Source organism: Nannospalax galili, unplaced genomic scaffold (genome assembly GCF_000622305.1).
Source record: "Nannospalax galili isolate Female #2095 unplaced genomic scaffold, S.galili_v1.0 scaffold1176, whole genome shotgun sequence".
NCBI classification, from domain to species: Eukaryota; Metazoa; Chordata; class Mammalia; order Rodentia; family Spalacidae; genus Nannospalax; species Nannospalax galili.
In genome coordinates, this window is record NW_008338883.1 from 1,736,604 (window position 1) to 1,750,255 (window position 13,652).

Below are 13,652 nucleotides of genomic sequence, written 5' to 3' on the forward strand. Positions count from 1 at the left end.
AGAAAGAAAATTAATATGTTTCATATATTGTTATGGTGCATGCCATGTTCTGGATCCTGTTTATAAAGCAGAGGGATGAAATTATTTTGAGTGTTGAATAATGCAACTAAGCAAGTTTTTCCATTCAGAAATTAAAAAACACTCTCAAAACACAATTGCAATGAACATTTATTAAGCCCACACAAGGTAAAGGCAGAGCTCAGAAATGCCTGTCCAACCATGGTCAATATACCACAGCCCTCATTCAAGACTTCTTCCTTCCTCTTTCTCCTCAGTCGGAAGGATTCCGCACTTACATCGTTTTCTATAATTGCACAATATCCAGGAGGATAGTGGTGCGCTTTGTTCCAAAGTTGATGTCTTCTCAGAAAGTTGGGGATATCGCACTGATAGTCGAAGCTAATGGAAACACTGCTTCATTCTCTAAGTTAAAAATAAATAAAATAAACATTACAAAAAAAAATTTTATTTATTGGTATGTATGTGTGTCTGTGTGAGTCTATGTGGATGCTGGAACCTGTATCCATGTAGATGCCAGAAGAGCATCAGACTCTTTGGAGCTGGGTTACAGGCATTTGTAGGATGCCCAGCTTGTTATGTGGGTGCTAGGATCTGAACTCTGGTCCTCATGATTGTGCAACAAATGGTGTTAACCACTGATCCATCTCTCCAGCCCCTCAATATTTTGGGGGGACAGTGTATTGAAAAGTAGCCCAGGCTGGCCTCCAACTGGAGATTCTTTTGCCCAAAGCTCACAGTTTTACATTGCAGCTTGCTCTTATTGTTGTATAGCCTGTGAGTTTTTACAAATGCTCATATGACATATGTAATAGAACTCCTTAATGCTAAAGTCACAGCACTTACCACCACACCCCGCCCTTACCTAACACTTGTGTTGTAGGCAGGAGGGAGACCAGAATCATCAGGCAACTAATTATACACAAATCTAGACCAAGTCTTGACATGCTGTTGGCATTGTTTAAAAATACAGGCAAAACCAAATGATATGTCACTACATACACGTCTATTCAAATGGCCAAAACTCAAAACCCTGGTAACATCAAATGCTGGCAAGAATGTGCAACAGAACTCTCATCCATTGTGTGGGTGTGCTGGATAGCTTTAGTTGTCAACTTGACACACCTGGGTAGAGGGAGCTTGATTGCGGAATTTCGTCCATTGAATGGGCCTGTGATCATGTCTGTGGGGCAGCTTCCTGATTATTGAGTGATGTAGGAGGGCCCAGCCCACTGTGGGTGGTGCCACTCCTGGGCAGGTGGGCCTATGTTGTATAAGAAAGCAGGTTGAGCAGGGGCTAGGGGAGCAAGCCAGTAAGAGTGTTCCTCCATAGTCTGTGTTCTAGCTCCTGCCTCCAGGTTCCGGCCCAGAGTTCCTACCTTGGGCTCCCTGATGAACTGTGACCCATGAGATGTAAGCCTAATAAATTCTTTCCCCAGGTTGGAGAGATGACTCAGTGGTTAAGAGCACTGACTGCTCTTACAGAGGACCTGGGTTCAAGTCCCAGCACCCACATGGCAGCTAACAGCTGTCAGTGCCTCCAGTTTCAGGTGAATCCAACACTTTCTTCTGACCTCCGAGGGCATTGCATGACATGGGTGCACTTGCACACATGCAGGCAGTACACTCAGACATAAAACAATTTTTTTTTTGGTTTTTTGAGACAGGGTCTCCCTGTAGCCCCAGCTGTCCTGGAACTCGCTATGTAGACCAGGCTGGCCTTGAACTCACAGAGATCTGCCTGCCCCTGCCTCCCAAGTGCTGGGATTAATGGCTTGCACCACCACACCCGGCATAAAATATTTTTTTAAAAATAAAATGAACCCTTTCCTCCCCAAGTTGGTATTGGTCAGAGTGTTTTGTCAAAGCAGTGGAGAAACAGATTAGAACAGTGGGTGAAATGCAAAACAAAGACTGTCACTTTGGTAGTAGGTCTAGCAGTTGCTTCCAAAACTAAACAGTCTTGAAGTGTGATCCAGCAATGTGCCCCTTTATAGTGACACAACTGAGTGAAAACATATGCCCAGGGTTGACAAGATGGTTCAGTGGGTAAAGGTGCTTGCAGCCAAGCCTGAGGAGTTGAGTTTGATGCCCAAGACCCACTTGATAGAAGCAGAGACCCCACTCCCACAAGTTGTCCTCTGGCTCCACATCGGGACATACACACACACACACACTAAAAAAATGTAAAAAATTTAAAAACAAAATATGCCCCCAAAACCTGCAGATGAATGTTTATAGTAGTTGTATTCATTATTGCCCAAACTTTGAAGCAACAAGATGTCTTTGAGTAGGTAACTGGATTTAAAACTTGTAGTATATTTGGAAAATGAAATTTCATCAGCACTTTTAGGAAATGAGGAAGTTCCTCAACTGAGGGTCCCTCTTCCCAGGTAACTGTAGTTTGTGTCAAGGTGACAGAAACTACCCAGTATGTATGTCTTCCTCAATCACTCTCCCCCATATTTTTTGAGACCAGTGTGTCACTGAACATGGAGTTTACCATTTTTGACTAAACTGGCTGCCCAGCAAGACCTGCCTCATTCCTGGGATCCACCTGTCTCCATCCTGCCTGAGCTGGGTTTACAGATACCTCCCTACACCTGGTTTTGATGGTAGGTGCTGGGGATCCAAACCCAGGGACTCAAGTTTGCACAGTGAACACTTTACCCACTGAGCTATCTCCCCAGTTAAGATATGTACATTTTGCTATATGTTGGTTGTATGTCAAAAAAAGAGATAAAAAAATTAGCCATTCATTACACCCAGCTTTTTTTTTTTTTTTCGGTCTTTTTGAGACAGAGTCTCAAAAACCCTGGAACTCACTATGTAGTGGCCTGGAACTCACTATGTAGACCAGGCTGGCCTTGAATTCGCAGAGATCCACCTGCCTCTGCCTCCCAAGTGCTGGGATTAAAGACGTGTGTACCCAGCTCTCAGCTCATTTTTAAATGCTTTTAAATACTTTCTCCTCAGCTAACCTAGAACTCACTATATAGACTGGATCTCACAGAGATCTGCCTGCCTCTGCCTCTGCCTCTGCCTCAAGAGTGTTGGGGCTAAAGGTGTGCACCGCCACACCTGGCCCTCCACCTTTTTTTTTTTTTTTTTTTTTTTTTTTTTGAGACATGGTCTGTTGCTGAACCAACTTCTTCAGTTTATCAGCATCTAGCTTCCAGGCCACTTTACTGTGATAGTGGGGCTTGGGAAATCTGTGGGAGTTGCTTGGATCTCAGGCCACATCAACCCCTAAAAAGATGGCTTGTCAGGGCAGGGAACAGAAAAGTATGTGGGTTCAGGCATGGTGGCCCATCCCTACAATCCTAGCATTCAGGAGGCAGAAGCAGGAGAGTCATAGGCTATATAATGACATCCTGTTGAAGGAGAGTACCCCTCAGACCCCCTTTGAGAAAAAGCTGCCCTCTGCCTGACTCTGGAAATCCCCTCCATTGTTCAAACCCTTTCCTGGTACATAAGTTTATAGTTTCTATGGAGGTGGTCCCAGGCAGAAGAGGAAGAACATTCTGCCCCACGTAAGCTAGCCAATGGCTGTATAAGTTAAGGCTCTGGAAATCAGCCCTAGATTGTTCCAATCGTTTCCTGGTTGTGGGAGACAAGTTTGAGCCTAGGGTGATATTGCAACTGTCAGGGTCACATGGTTTCCAGGAATCCTGGCTCTGTAATCTGAAACCCTGTATGCTAATGAGGCATCGTACCCTCTATTCTGTGATAGGATGTTAAGTCTGTTATGCTAATAGGATGATGCTAATAAGGCATCCTACTTGCTGTACTGTAATAGGATGCTAAATCTGTTATGCTAATGAGATATCCTATTTGCTGTGCTGTGATTGGACAACTACCCCTATATAAGCTTGTGCCTTCCTGCAATAAAGCAGACCTGTGTCACTGAACCTGGTCTCCTGTGTCTGAATGCGGCTCCGCTGACACAGTCTCCTCACCAGCCCTGGGGTCTGGGACCGGGCAGAAGCAGCGATGACAGGAGGCAGCACAGGGCAGGCAAAAGAGCTGCCTCAGCACCAGGTGAGTGTAAGAGTGGCCTCAGCCCAGGGCAGGCAGAAGAGCAGCCTCAGCCCAGGGCGAGTGGAGGAGCAGCCTCGATGCCCATGAGAACAAAGGAGCGGCTGCCGCTGGTGGTGACCACACCTGGTTCTTCTGTTTATGGTTTCTATAGAAATCCCCTGCTTTGCAGTTTTTGTGCTTAAAAGCCCTGCGTTTCCATGGCTCTGGGTCGCAGTGCAGCTCCCAAACCTGCCTGCGTCCCCGGCTGGTCAGTTTCAATAAAGCAGTGAAGTTCTCCTGAGTCTCAGTGTCTGAGTGGTCAATTCAGGGAATTTTTTGGACCCAGAACACTGTCTCAAGGAAGAGAGAGAGAGAGAGAGAGAGAGAGAGAGAGAGAGAGAGAGAGAAACAGGGTGTGTGGAGCAAAGGTTAAGCATAATTTCCTTTGAGGAACCAAGTTTTCTGTGGAGAGGTGTAGGAGACCAAGTAGTTGCCTTCTAATATAATTCACTACCAGGAGTAGAGGGAAGTGAAAACAGACATTGTCTGTTATGGCTGACCCAGGCTTGTAGGGATATTCATTAGAGCAGTCCTTGTGACTTTTTTTTTTTTTTAATTTTATGAGACAGTGTCTCACTATGTAGCCCAAGCTGACTTTGAACTTGCAACTTGCCCAAACTCTCTTTTCTAGTTTGATTTCCATTGCTATGATAAAACAATCTGACCAAAAACAACTTGGGGAGGAAAGGGTTTATTTGGCTTACACATCTGGATCACAGTTCATTCCTGAGGCAAATCAGGGTAGGAACTCAGGGCTGGAACCTGGAGGCAGGAACTGAAGCAGAGACCATAAAGGAACACTGCTTACTGGCTTGCTCCTCTTGCCTGTGCTGAACCTGCTTTCTTTTTTTTTTCTTTTTTTTTTCTTTTTTTTTTTTTTTTCCCGGTCTCTTTGAGAAAGGGTCTCCCAGTAGCCCCAGCTGGAACTCACTATGAAGACCAGGCTGCCCTTGAACTCACAGAGATCTGCCTGCTTCTGCTTACTGAGTGCTGGGACTAAAGGTATGTACCACCACACCTGGCTTCAACCTGCTTTCTTATATAGCCCAGGACCACCTACCCAGGGATGGGACTGCCCACAGTGGGATAGACCCTCCCACATCACTCAACAATCAAGAAAATACCTCACAGATAGGCCTACAAACCAACCGCACAGGCCATTCCCATAGAGGAAATTCCCAAATTGAGGTTCCCTCATTCTAGGTGTGTCAAATTGGCAACTGACGCTCTCCAACACACCCTCCTGCCTCCCAAGTGCTGGGATTTCAGGTGTGCCCCACCTCAGGTCTACCTCCCTCATGTGTTTTTAATGACAAATCTCTTTCAAATCAAGGTCTTACTCATTCTTTCAATATACTGTTGAACATCTAATACCAGGCACTGTACCTGGTGCTGGAATGCTTAGCTGAACAGACATAAATCCTTTACTACAGGCTTTCAAGTTGAGTATATAAATCTATTATGAACACTTTTTGTGTGCCAGGAACCATATTAAAGAAATATCTGGGCTGGAGAGATGACTCAGTGGTTAAGAGCACTGACTGCTCTTGCAGAGGACCCAGGTTCAATTCTCAGCACCCACATGTCAGCTCTGAACTGTCCTTAACTCCAGTTCCAGGGGAATCTGAAGCCCTCTTCTGACCTCCACGGCATTGCATGACATGGGTACACTCACATACACGTAGGCAATACACTCATACACATAAAATAAGAATGATGAATAAAATATTTCCTAAAAAATAAACATCAGTGCCAGCCTCAGGGAGCTCAAGGTTTGGAGAAGACAAGACAGATGAGTAACCCTTCAATTACCCTACCATTGGAATTGGCACCCACATGCAGGCAAAGCACTGTGTGCGCACCAATGAGAGTGAGCCTGAGATGGCTTTTTTTAAATTTTAATTTAGATTTATTTATTTTTATGTGTATGAATGTCTTGCCTGCGTGTATGTAAGTGCACACATGTCATGCAAAGCCCAAGAAGCCCAGAAGAGGGTGTCAGAGCCCCTGGAAGTGGAGTTACGAATGGTTGTGAGCCACCATGTGGGTGCTGGGAATCAAACCTGGGTCCTCTGGAAGAGCAGCCAGTGCTCTTAACTGCTGAGCCAACTCTCCAAGCCCCTAAAATGACCTATTGTAATGGGCAAGATGCAGTAGAAATTGCCTGGAGACAAAATGGAAAGGGAAGGTGACTACTGATCAATGGGGCAAGATGATGACAGGAGGTACGAGCAGGATGGAAAAACACTCCAGAAGCCTCCCTCTAAGAAAGCTGAGGGCCTGAACTAAGCTGGGCATGTAGCTCAGTTGCTAGAGCATTTGCCTCGCACACACAAAGCTCTGGTCCGATCCCCAGCACCTCTTAAAACCCAACATAGTGTTGCGTGCCTACAATCCTAGCACTTGGGAGGTAATGACTCAAGGATCAGAAGTTCAAGGTCATCCTTGGCAAGTTCATGTCTAGGCTAGGATATGAGAGAGAGAGAGAGAGAGAGAGAGAGAGAGAGAGAGAGACTGTTCATAGAGAAAACAAATCACAACTGCAGATGTGGTTGTAAAAACGGAGAGGCTAAATCTAGGGGTTCTGGATCAAGAAGAAACAGCAGGCCATGAGGAGAGGCTAACCATGGAAAGGAAAATTAAAAACAGCTAACCAGAATTTAAAAATCCTGCAAAGACACAGCTAAGAGGCCCTGGGAAGCAGATGCCCCTGACAGATGGGAGAAGGATGGAAAGCTACAGGAGAAGAACTGAAAGTCAATTTTGTCCCCCACCCCATCCTAGGCAGACCTCCCCCCAGGGCGTTGAATGTTGTCAGACCCCTAAGAGGACAAATATGAGCAAAGACACCCCAGAACCCATGACTGTCACATGCTTGGTCCAGTTCCTGGCACGCAGCTGCCAACTTTTATTGGGTTGATTATTTCGCTATTTGATCTTTCCGTTGCCCCTCATTTGGTTGCACAACTTAACCCCATGATATGAGGCTCAGGATTCTCTATATCAGAAAGCTTAAAGCCATGTGAGAAAGATAAGGAAGGATTGCCACACGGCAGAACTGCCCACATGTTTAGCTGAAGGGCAGTTTGTTTCCTTGTTTTAAGATGGTCTTATTCTGTAGGTCCAGCTGGATTTGAACTTGCAATCCTCTTACTTTAGTCTCCCAAGTGCTGAGAATACAGGTGTGAGTCACCATACCTGGTAACTTTTAATTTTATGGTGTGTGTATGTGTTTGTGTGTGTGCATGTGTATACATATGTGTGCATGTGTGTGGAGGCTGGAGGTTGACATTTGGTGTCTTCCTCAGTCATTTGCTACCTCATCTGTGGTAAGAAAAGGTCTTTCACTGAACCTGGGGTTCACTGATTTGGCTAAACAGGCTGGCCAGTTAGTCCCAGGCATCTTCCTGAGTCTCCCTCCCTGTGACCAGTGTGTCCCAGAGATTTTCCTGGGCAGGGAGACTGGAATTACAGGTGTGCTACTGCACCCAGTTTTGTTTTTTTTAACCTAAGTTTTAGGGGATCAAACTCAGATCCTCATGTTTGTGTGGCAAGAACTTTAATGACTGCACCATCTCCCCAGCCTCTAACTTTTTCATTTTGATGTAAGAGCTCTTAACTGATGAGCTATCTTTCTTGCCCCTAGTCCTCCTTGCTGTCCCTCACTGGCCTAGAGCTCACTGATTAGCCTAGGCTGGCTGCCCATCAAGCTCCAGAGAGCTACCTGTCTCTACCTCCCTAGTGCTGGGATTACATACATATACTACCAAGCCTGACTTTTTCATGTGGGTTCTGGGGACCAAACTTAGGTCTCCTTATGCTTGCAAGGCAAGCACCTTTGCCTTCATTTGTGAGTGTCTCCTTTGCTTTGAGTCATCTGCTTACCTCTCTACTGGGTAAACTATTAATTATTCCAGGAAAGTCTGCTAACTTCTTATCTCCCCTCAGGGCAGAAGGGTATAGATAGGTCATTGTTTTAATCTTGCATTCACCTTCCATTACAGGAATTTCAAAACTTCACAGGTCAAACGACCAGATAATTACACAGATGAGGGCAGTTATCTGTGAGGTGAGACTGTACTCTGGAGCAGAAGTAACCAACTCCTGAGAGTACTCAAACAATAAAGTCTTTTATAGACCACTTTGCAGGACCAGAGCAAGACAAGGATCAAGGAGATCATACCCAGACCCCGACTGACTACTTAATTACGAGTATTTCTCGTTCCTCGTCCCCCTTCTCCTTCTACTTAATACTATGTCAGTATCCCAAAGATGGAGTTGAGGCCACTGAAATCCTTTGTCTATGTCTCTTTCCAATATAGCCATCCTGGGGCTGGAGAGATGACTCACTGGTTAAGAGTACTGACCACTCTTGCAGAAGACCTGGGTTCGAATTCCAGCACCCACATGGCAGCTAAGAACCACCCATAACTCCAGTTCCAAGGGATCCCAAGCCCACTTCTGTCTTCTGTGGGCATTGCACAACATGGGTGCATATTACATAACACTCATACACATAAAAATAAATAAATTGATATAGTCATGCTAATAAAACTTTCAGTAAAACACTACCCCCCCCACCTCTCTCAATAAAATACTACTGGTCTCTTTAATTGATATATTGGGACAGGTGGCAAGCCTAGCCTATTTGACATGCTGGAACTAGGACTTGGGCTTTTGCCTTAAAAGCTCTGGTTATGGAGCAGGGGATGTAGCTTAGTTGATAGAGGGCTTGCTTAGCATGCACTAGGCCCTGGTTTCAGTCCCCAGCATGATACAAACCAGAAGCACACACTTTTTTTGAGACAGGGTCTCTCTGTAGTCCCAATTGGCCTGGAACTCGCTATGTAGACCAGGCTGGCCTTGAGCTTACAAAGACCCACCTGCCTCTGCCTCCTAAGTGCTGAGATCAAAGGTGTGTGTCACCATGCCTGGCAGAAGCACACACTTATAATCCCAGCACTTGAGAGGAGGAAGCAGGAGAATCATGAGTTCAAGGTCTCCTTCAGCTGCATATCAAGTTTGAGGCCAGTCTGGCTACATGACACCCTGTATCAAAAAAAAAAAAAAATCCTCTGGTTACATTTCAACTATAATACAAAGTCAAAGATAAGTGATAAAATGATAACAAAAGATAATCTACTAGACTCAGCCTCTGTAGCAGGAAAGCAGTCACATGTAGAGAATTGGAGGTAGTCAAATCAATTGTGGTTCAGTTAAACTTTATCCATGGTCACTGACATTTAAATATAGAACTTTCAAGCCAGACATAGCAGTACACACCTGTACCAGCTCCCCAACTCTGGAAGTGGAAGCAGGAGGCTCAAGAGATCAACCCAATCTGGGCTACATGCAACCTTATATCAAAAAATACATACATGTGAGCTGGCAAGATGGTTCAGCGGGTAAAGGTGCATGCCACCATGCCAGATGACCTGAATTCAATCTCAGGGACCCGCATTATGGATGGAGAGAACAGACTCCCACAAGTTGTCCTTTAATCTCTACATATGCACACATACATGGAACATTGCACATGAGCACTCACATACAAGCACACATACACACAAAACAAATAAATGTAATAAAAATTTAAATACATAAAATAAAACAGCAAAATCTCATACTTTCTTTTTTAATATTTTATTTTTATTTTATGCGTTTGTGTGTGTTGCCTGCATGTATGTAAGTGCACCTGTGTGGTGCAATGCCTGTGGAGGACCGAAGAGGACATTGGATCCCCTGGAACTGGAGTTGTGGACAGTTGTTAGCCACCATGTGGGTACTGGAAATTTGGATCCAGGTCTTCTGCAAGAATAGCCAGTGCTCTTAACCACTGAGCCCAAAATCTCATATTTTCAAATGTATAAAATATGATTTTTTTGGAGACAGTATCTCCCTGTGTTGGAACCCCAGTTTGGGGTACCCAACGTCCATAGGAGGCCGCTCCCCAATAACTCAGTCCTCAGACCAGAAGATGCAACAAGCATGAGGATTTATTACGTTTTGCAAAACAGACCCCTGCCTCACTCGGAGGGCAGAAGCCCAGAGCCCAGTTCACAGGCTTCTTTTAAAGACAAAGACCACAAACTAGAGAGAAAGCGGTTGCAAAATGGACCCCTGCTTCACTCGGAGGGCAGAAGCCCAGAGCCCAGTTCACAGGCTTCTTTTAAAGCCAAAGACCACAAACTAGAGAGAAAGCAGCAGTAACATCACAAGCGGAGGCTATGTGCCAAGCAGAGGTAGGGGGGGATTTCTGGGATGATTTCCAGCTTTGGGCAAAGAGCATGAAAAAGGTCAGCTCAGCTTGTTCTTAGCATTCAGAATTATTTTTTTATTTTTACTTCCTTGTACAGTTTTTTGGCCTGAAGGACTTATTTCCTTGTCTTTAGCCTAGGGGGACTGAATTAGGGTCCTTCACCTGTAGCCCCAGCTGGCCTGAAACTTGTTAGACCATTATGGCCTTGATCTCACAGAGATCTGCTTCTGCCTCCCAAGTGGTGGGATTAAAGGTGTATACCACCATGCCTGGTCCAAAATATGTATATATTTTTTAACAGTGTCTCACCCTGTATCCCAAAGCTGGCATAAAACACAGACAAATGTGTATGTACACAGACGACACACACACACACACATACACACACAAACACGCATTTAAACATACTATAAACTTTGCCCACAGTAACATCCTTTTAACGCCCTTTGCAACCCTGAGACCTAGGTCTGACTGTCTCAGCTATAATCCTGTATAATCCTATCCAGTCACTTCGGGAGCTGCTCTACGGTCCTATGAGCTCACTGATGAAAAGAGAAAAAGCTGTTTAGCAGCCCTTTGGAAGGAAGCTTCAGAAACCACCAAAATCATACGACTACTGTAAAGACACCGAGGGACGAATCTCTTGAGAAGCCCACACTTGCACTAGGGTGTGTCTTACCTTTTCCCTGAGCACCTCTCTATTAACTACCAAGATTAAATCTATGTTAAAATCTCTTCTTTAAACCAGGTGTGGTAGCACACGCCTTTAATCCCAGCACTTGGGAGGCAGAGGCAGGCAGATCTCTGAATTTGAGGCCAGTCTGCTTCCTACATAGCGAGTTCCAGACCAGCTGGGGCTACAGGGAGAACCTGTCTCAGAAAACAAACAAGAAAAAAAAAAACCTGAAAAGGCCAAGGATTAAGTCCTTTCCTGCAGTAGACAGTGCATTAAGATGGGAGGGTTACTAGCTTTTGTGTCGTGTGTATTTGCCTTAATAAGACCTTCTTGGAACATATTTTTTAAGTGTAGGAAAGAACCCGTAATACCATTCGCGCTGGCGCCATTTAACTACCAAGATTAAATCTATGTTAAAATCTCTTCTTTAAACCAGGTGTGGTAGCACACGCCTTTAATCCCAGCACTTGGGAGGCAGAGGCAGGCAGATCTCTGAATTTGAGGCCAGTCTGCTCTTCCCAGCGAACTCCATCCAGGACAGCTGGGGCTACAGGGAGACCCTATCTCAAAAAAACAAACAAACAAAAAAAGACAAACAAAAACTCTTCTGTATGGAAGTGGAGCAGCAAAGACCACAACAAGACAACTCTGGGGGGATGGGTGGCAATGTATTTGAGGGCAAACAGACGGCTGGGCTGCCTCTCAGGAAGCAGAGAGATAGCAGCGAGATGGGGAAGTCAGACATCTTTTATAGGCAGTTAGGTGGTTGGGTAACTTACCATGACATAGGCTGGGCAGTTTAGCTCTGGATTGGTTGGCCTCCCAATAAGCAGAGGGACTTGCCGGGGCTAAGTTCGAACCCACCATTTCAGAATGTTGGGAGCTGCGGCCATCATTTTAGGCGCCTACCAGAAACCTAACATCTTCTTTAAAAAAAAAAAAAAATCTTACATTTATTTATTTGGGAGGTGGGGTGGTATATGCTGAGGTGTGTATGGAAGTCAAAGGACACCTTTGTAGAGTCAGTTCTCTTCTTCTACCATGTGGGGTTCTGGGGAGCAAACTCAGGTTGTCAGATTTACTAACTAAACCATCTTGCCAGCCCTAAAATCTCTCTCTCTTTTTAATAGACTCTCACTATGTAGCCCCCATGTGGCCTGGAACTTTCTATGCAAACCAAGCTGGATTTGAACTCAGAGATGGCCTGCCTCTGCCTCTCAAGTGCTAAGATTTGTAGAACCCTGAGACCCTCTTCATTCACCCGCTACCCCCCAATCCCTCCAGACCCCCACTAATTCCTCTTTTAGCTTCTGTAAAATGCTCGGCTGCTGCTTTAGACATGCCTAGACATACCCTGGCATGCCCTGACCCCCGCCTGCTATTCCCCACCCCCCCTTCCAGGAAACTATAGATTAAGCAAGCCCGTGCATAAAAACTGCCCTATAAGGTAAAAACGGAGACTCCTGGCCCCACAGGTAACAGTCAGCACATTCCACAGCCCTGAGAATAGCACCTACCAATAAGAAACTTCCAGGGCTGCATCTTACACATCCAATCGGTTTAAAATGATGTTGGTGAGCAGGGCTCCTTGAACCAACCAAAATGTATCTTCGGTATCTCCCCCCGCACCACACTTTGTCTAAAACCTATAAAAGGCTCCACTCTCCCTTACTCTGGGCTCTCAGCACGGATCCGTTGAGTTGGTGAGGTCTGAGAGCCCGAGCTTAAGCCTGAATAAACCATAAACCTTTGCTTTTGCATTTTGGTGTGTTGGGTCCTCGGTGGTCTTTTTGGGGTCCAGTGGATGAGGTACAACAGATTAAGGGCATGGGCCACCATACCTGGTCTTAAAAATCTCTTCTTTATAAGCTCCAACTCTATTTCATACTGACTCATGCTGAAATTCTTTTCTGTGGCAAAGTGAAGAATCCCAACTTTGTCTGGGTAGGGGGTCTCTGAGAAGAAACCCCCAGCCTGCTACAAGCAGAAGCGGCAGCAGCATGACACTGGGTCTCTGGCCAGTGTGCCACCCACTGACATTTTCACCCATCTAAAATGATGAAAAACATTCCTCAATGCGGGTCATTCCAAAGCAGGTTACCAGCTGCGTTTGGTCCTCTGCCCTTAACTAGTCAACCTGGCCTTAGCACTTGACCTCAATTTAGCTTAAAACATCTTTCTCGCTGGGCATGTGGTGCAGGCCTGTAGTCCCAGCACTTGGGAGGCAGAGGCAGGCGGATCTCTGTGAGTTCAAGGCCAGCTTGGTCTACATAGTGAGTTCCAGGCCAGCTGGGGCTACAGGGAGACCCTGTCTCAAAAAAAAAAAAAAAAAAAAAAAAAAAAATCTTTCTCTATTTTGTATTATAATCTTGTAGATACAAAATATGGAGTAGGGGAAAACTGAATTTTCCAGGCTTCTAAAAATGTTTTCTAACTTCATCTAAAGTAATTTCAAACTTGGAAAAAAAAACAGCAGAGCACCAAGAATTCTTCCACCAACTGATTCCCCGAACATTACCTGTTTTCCACATTCACTTTCCTCTCTCACGTTTCTATGCCTGGAATGCCAACTTTGGAACGCACTTTCTTGTCCCTCTCCATAGTTTTTTCTGAACAGGT